Source organism: Pinus tabuliformis, chromosome 6 (genome assembly GCF_031772625.1).
Source record: "Pinus tabuliformis cultivar Carrire ecotype Pingquan chromosome 6, CPIR1, whole genome shotgun sequence".
Lineage (NCBI taxonomy): Eukaryota > Viridiplantae > Streptophyta > Pinopsida > Pinales > Pinaceae > Pinus > Pinus tabuliformis.
Window position 1 is genome coordinate 310,286,807 of NC_142292.1, and position 7,206 is coordinate 310,294,012.

The following is a 7,206-nucleotide window of genomic DNA, read 5'->3' on the forward strand; positions in this document are numbered from 1 at the left end:
TACATGTGATGGATGGAGATGATAGAGGATGCCAAGATGAACTAGACACAATGAAAATCATTGAAATCCAAGTTGTAGAAGTTGAGATATGAATTTTTGAAGATATGATGGGTTAATTTGTCTAGTTGGGAAAGTTGGCTTGAGGTCAAAGTGGTGCCCAAAGACAAATTCATTGGGGCCACTTTATGCATATAAATATAGGTCAAGTGTGAGGCATAATTGATATATAAGAGAACAACATAAGAGCAAGTGAAGAAGGGCAAAAGGAGCTCACATAAGAGGGAGGAAATTTCTGTTTTGGGCCATAGGTAAAGGAGTAGCCAAGTGAAGGAGGAGAAGCCTATGCATGGGGCTTCTCCATGACTGTTTTGGTGTCAAGATTACCTTGGTGTAGGGTTGAGTGGAAAGGGATAAAACTGGGCTAGTTTTGAATCCTATTTTGTCTTGGTATCTACCTTAGAAACATGCATAAACTGGGATTTGATGCTATAGGAGGGGCCAAGGGTCTGAAGTCACCTAAAACAGGGGACCAAGAGGTATTCTAGAGGTGCAGATCTATCCTAAAGGTCAGCGACGGGCAACAAATTGAAGGGTGAGGTGGACTGCAACTAAGAGGAGGTGTTTGAGGGCTTAAGGAGAGGTTTGTACAAGTGTACATGAAGCCTTAACTAGGAAGAAACACCTAAAATAGTAAAGACATCAATCCAAAGGTATGTTCCTCCTTCTTGATTGCTAGGTGTTGGGTCTAGTTCAGACCAGTTTGGCTTTTTGGTGTGTTGGACAATTTTGGATCATCCCATGACCAGTTCATCAATAGTAGTGCATGTGTCAAGAGGAGTAACAAGAGGTTGCAAAGTGGAGGTATTCTAGTCCTCTTGAGTTGATGTGACTTGTAGGTGAATGGGTGTCCTAGGAGAATTCTGTTAGCATCCATGTGGAAGGGTCTCCATAGGTGTTGGATGCCCTAACTAGGAGCAGATGGTACAATGAGGTATTGGATGGTTGTGGTCTATTGGAGGGCAATGTGAGAGTGAACCAAGTGTGAACATGGATTGGGAATTTATGATCTGCTGGAGGACCACATGATAGTGCCCAAGTTGGAGGTGAGTGTGCACTATATTCATGGAATTAGGTGGTTGCTATAGTGGCAGTTGTTAAGCTCAAGGGTTGATGAGCTAGAGGAGTAGTTTAACAACCATATAATTGTATTTGGAGAAGGAATTATACAATAGATGATGGGAATTCTTCCTGGCCCATGTTCATTGTGGGAGATGGATATCTTGCAGTGATAGATGGAAGCCCTTCATGCCCTATGTTGGTCTTCATTGGAGAAATGCATGAAGACCATAGTGGTATGAAGTCCCTGAGTAGATGAGGAGCAACATTGGGTAGATTGAGAGTTGTTCATAAATGTAGTTGTGAAAAAATCAATAGGAGTCTCGATGTGTTGTGCCCTTGATGGACTAAGGCACAAATAGTGAGAAGATTGATAATCTAGGTTCAGTGGCCAGATGGACTTCAAGCATTGATAAAGATAGGAGTTGCAGATAGGGAGCCGAAAAATCAGGCAGGTACAATGTATGACTAAGGAAGCTGTGAGGAGCTCTACATCATCTAGACGTTAAGAGTACCTTGTTGAGGGTAGATTGGTTATCGATGGAATGAAACCAAGCCCCAGTTTGTATATCTTGTATTAGTGGATGTATGAGGGCCATTGTCCTTGGTACAAGAGCCCTAGACTATTGTATTATATGTTGATTAATATAATGAAGTTGGGTTGAAAATTGTAAAAGGTTGTCCATATTTTGTGCACTAGTAGATTTACTGTTGTTTATATTCCATTGTGAAAAGTAGTTTCATTGTGATTCTTGGTTTGGTAGCATCAAATATTTAAGATTCTGTCTTAGAACCAAGGTCATGGAAATTAAACATGGTATCAGAGCATGTCTGAGCTACTTTGAGGGACAGTGAATCAGAGTGTGCACAACGAAGCAACTCAAAGGGAGTTGCAGGTGTCTAAATCATGGAGAAGAGGGTTTAGATGAGGACATGGAGATGTGGTCTTGATAGACAACATGATGAGATGGGCTGGGATTTCTAGTGGATTGGTGGTCAGCCTGATGCACTATAGTATGTTGTGTGGAGGTTTCCCAATCATGGACTTCCTTTGCCTTTCCATGGATGGTTGTGACAATTCGAGGGTTTATTTGGCATGGATGAGATTGGGTTGATCGAGAAGGATTCATGTGATGGACTATAGTTTTATAGGCTAAAATATTCATTGGATCCTAATGTTGCATATCCGAGATTGGAGGGATTTGTACGATTTGTATTTGATTCGGAAGGATGAGTGCTTGTGGGACTGATCTAGTGGAGATCTTATAGGCTTAAAGGGAGTCTAGCCTCAGAGGGAGTATCCATATGGAGGTTTGGGATCTTCAGGTTCAAATGGGATGAGGCAAAGGCATTACCGAGATTGCAGGGTTCATTCTATAGAGTATGCTGTAGTGATGGATACCAGATGATGATGGTTACTTCCTAGTCTTGGAAGTACCTCCCTCGCTAAGAGAGAGTGTTGATTTTTGGTATCTTGGGAGGTACTCCAAGCCTTAAGGATTAAGGGTTTGGAGGAAGGAGCTCCAAAAGTGGCCTTGTGGGCTTGAAACCCAAGCTTGGGGTTCTGTGCCCATCGATGTTTGGGCCAAAATCATGGAGATATTTCTACATGTGATGGATCGAGATGATAGGGGATGCCAAGATGAACCAGACACAATGCAAATTGTCAAAATATGAATTGTAGAAGTTGAGATATGAATTTTTGAAGATATGATGGGTTAATTTGTCTAGTTAGGCAAGTTGACTTGAGGTCAAAGTGGTGCCCAAAGACAAATTTGTTGGAGCCAATTGATGCACATAAAAATAGGTCAAGTGTGAGGCATAATTGATACACAAGAGAGAAACATAAGAGAAAATGAAGAAGGGAAGAAGGGGCTCACATAAGAGGGAGTAAATTTCTATTTTGGGCCACAGGTAAAGGAGAAACCAAGAGAAATAGGAGAAGCCTATGCGTGGGGCTTCTACATGACTATTTTTTTGTCGAGATTACCTTGTTGTAGGGCCGAGTGGAAAGGGGCAGAGCTAGGATAGTTTTGAGTCCTATTTTGTGTGCGTATATACCTTAGAAACATGTCACAACTCAGATTTGATGCTACAAGAGGGGCGGAGGGTCTGAATTCACATATAATAGAGGGACAAGAGGTCTTATAATGTTATATACCTAGGGGGGATAATATGGGGTACCAAGGGAGGTACCCAAGGTAATAATGTAATAATGGGATGGGCCATAGTAATAAATAAGGTGGTTAACCCATATCATGTAAGGGACCACAAGTAGTTAGTAATAAGGTAATGGGCCCATGGTATTAGTTTGATAGTATGAGGGAACCATGGTAATGACCCATGGTATTTTATGTATGAGGCCTATATAGAGGCTAGAGACTCCACATGGAGAGAGGTCAAGGAATTGTGTCAAGGAATTATTGTATGAACAGGAATATGGCTTGTGGAGTGTTCTCTTTCCTTAAGGAGTGAATGTATGGTGTTGCCCTACCTTAAGGGTTTTGATCAATAAAGAATCATTTCATACTATTTCTAGGTTTATTTGCATTTTCTTATATTTTCATATCAGATCTATAACAAGTGGTATTAGAGCACTTTCTTGGGCAAATAGTGGAGAATTTTTTTTTTTTTGCAGGATTTCGGGGGCGACGAGTTTCCAGATTATATATGTACATTTTCGTGCAAGATCTGCAAAATATAATTGCAGATCTGGATTCTATGTGAAAAAATACCCAATTTCAAAAAAAAATCGGTCGAATCGGAGTTCGGATGAGGGAGATATCGCTGATTTAAAATCAGTTCGTTTTTCAGAAATTTTGGTGACGGTGGGAGAGTAGCAGCGCAGATATGAAATTATAGTGCCTGGATCAGGATTTCTATCATATGGGCAGATGTAGAATGGTTTTTCCATTTCCAAAAAAAGGTCATAACAGGGATTCTGAGCAATATTGATGGAATTGTGACCATTTCAAATTTTCGCCAATTTTTTTTTTTGTGATGGCGGGCCCAGATCAGAATTTGAGGGACTTGTATAAATTTGATGGCTCTCATCCAGCCAAATGGCTAGCACGAATGGAGAAATTTTCTAGATTGCATTACATCATGGATGATAAGACTCAGCTGAGTGTGGGAAAAATGTACTTGGACAATGAAAGACGACAATGGTGGCAATGGCATCAACGTTGCTATCGAAGGCCCTTGACTTGGGACATATTCACAAAAGCTCTTATGGACCACTTTGACTGTAAAACTAATCTTGTGGATAAGCTCACACAAACAGACACACAGCCTAGCAAAGATTTTATTTTTACAGCAAGGAGGGAAACCAAGGAACCTAAAGGGTTATTTTCTGCTGGCATCTCCTTATTGTAGGTTCATGGATTGATTCAGAAAGAGAAGATCATTGTTCCTATAAATCCTAGTTGCAAGCATAATTTTATCAATGTTAATTTGGCAAAAAAATTGCAAATTCTAGCAAAACACATTGAACACACATAGGTGGATGATGAGGATGTTCAAGTGCATAAGGATTTGAAGATTTCTATGGATAAGTATGTGTTGCATGGTGATTTTTATACTTTAGAGATGGATAATATGGATGTTGGTTTGGCATATCCTTGGATGGAATCAGTGGGTGTTATCAATATTAATGTGCAAAAGAAATTCCTGAAGCTCTGGTATAAAAAGAAGAAAATTACACTACAGGATATTTCTATCAATAAACAGGTAGAGTCCACGGAAGTTGACGCAGAACATGTTCCAGGGACTAACATATCAGATGATGAGCAGTTGATGGTCGACAATCAGACACAAACAGAGGCTGAAGCCGAAAAGGTTACAGGTGTTGACACATCTAATGAGGGTTCAGTGGTTGAAGTAATATTGGAAGATAAGACACCACAACAAGCACCACAACATGCACCAGATAAAATTCAGGCTCCAGTAAAGGGTGAATTAAAGAAAAAGACACCGTGGGTTAAAAATTCAACATATCATCACCCACATCACCCAGTAAGACAACCATCAAGATGGCAACCAATTATTCACAAGGAAAATAACCCCCGCAAGACAAATAGAGAGGAGCGAAGATCCACCTACTACACATCAACACAGAAGAGCTACCACAGTCAACTTCCATCTCAAGCGAGCGAGGCACCAACGAAATCGAGGGTTCACCTTTCTCTTGGATGGCTAGATGCACATGCATGGTACTAGTGGACTACTCTTTTGAGTAGATCTTATTATTTGTGTTCCTACCATGTTTCGGGGACGAAACATGCTAAGGGGGGTGGAATGTTATATACCTAGGGGGGATAATATGGGGTACCAAGGGAGGTACCCAAGGTAATAATGTAATAATGGGATGGGCCATAGTAATAAATAAGGTGGTTAACCCATATCATGTAAGGGACCACAAGTAGTTAGTAATAAGGTAATGGGCCCATGGTATTAGTTTGTTGGTATGAGGGAACCATGGTAATGACCCATGGTACTGTATGTATGAGGCCTATATAGAGGCTAGAGACTCCACATGGAGAGAGGTCAAGGAATTGTGTCAATGAATTATTGTATGAACAGGCATATGGCTTGTGGAGTGTTCTCCTTCTTTAAGGAGTGAATGTATGGTGTTGCCCTACTTTAAATGTTTTGATTAATAAAGAATCATTTGATATTATTTCTGGGTTTATTTGCATTGTCTTATATTTTCATATCAGATCTATACCACTTGTTATAGATCTAACCTAAAAAATATATGAGAATAGAAATAAACCCAAGAATAATAAGATCAAAATATAGAAATGATTCACTTTATTGATATCAAACCCTTAAGGTAGGGCAACACCATACATTCACTCCTTAAGGAAGGAGAACACTCGACAAGACATATGCCTATTCATACAATAATTCTTGACACAATTCCTTGACCTCTCTCCATGTGGAGTCTCTAGCCTCTCTATAGGTCTCATACATACAATACCATGGGTCATTACCATGGTTCCCTCATACCATCAAACTAATACCATGGGCCCATTACCTTATTACTAACTACTTGTGGTCCCTTACATGATATGGGTTAACCACCTTATTTATTACTATGGCCCATCCCATTATTACATTAGTACCTTGGGTACCTCCCTTGGTACCCCATATTATCCCCCCTAGGTATATAACATATAAGGGTGCAGACCTATCCTAAAGGATAGCGAGGGGCAACAAATTGAAGGGTGAGGTGGACTGCAACTAAGAGAGGGTGTTTGATTGCTTATGGAGAGGGTTGTCTAAGTGTACAGGAAGCCATAACTAGGCAGAAACACCTACAACAGGAAAAACATCAGCCCAAAGGTATGTTCCTCCTTCGTGATTGCTAGGTGTTGGGTCTAGTTCGGACCAGTTTGGATTTTTGGTTTGTTGGACAATTTTGTGATCATCCCATGAGAAATTCATCAATAGTGGTGCATATGTCAAGAGGAGTAGCATGAGGTTTTAGAGTGGAGGTATGTTAGTCCTCTTGAGTTTATGTGACTTGTAGGTGGATGGGTGTCCTAGGAGAAGCTTGTTAGCAACCATGTGGAATGCTGTCCATAGGTGTTGGATGCCCTAACTACGAGCATATGCTGCAATGAGGTATTAGACGCTCGTGGTATGTTGGAGGGAAGCGTGAGAGTGAACCAAGTGTGAATGTGGATTGGATATTTATGGTCTTCTGGAAGACAATGTGATAGTTCCCAAGTTGGATCTCAGTGTGCACCATCTTCATGGACTTAGGTGGTTTCTAGAGTGGCAGTTGTTGAGCTCAAGAGTTGACGAGCCAAAGGAGCAGTTGAGAAACCTTAGACTTGTATGTGGAGAAGGAATTCTACAACATATAATGGGTAGTCCTCCTTGCCAGTGCTCATTGTGGGAGATGGACATCTTGCAGTGATAGGTGGAAACCCTCCGTGACCTATGTTAGTACTCATCGGAGTAGTGCAAAAAGGGCATAGTGGGCTGAAGTCCCTGAGTTGATGAGGAGAAACAATGGGAAGATTGAGTTTTTTTCACAAATGGAGTTGTGAACAACTCAACAAGAGTCTCGATGTGTTGTGC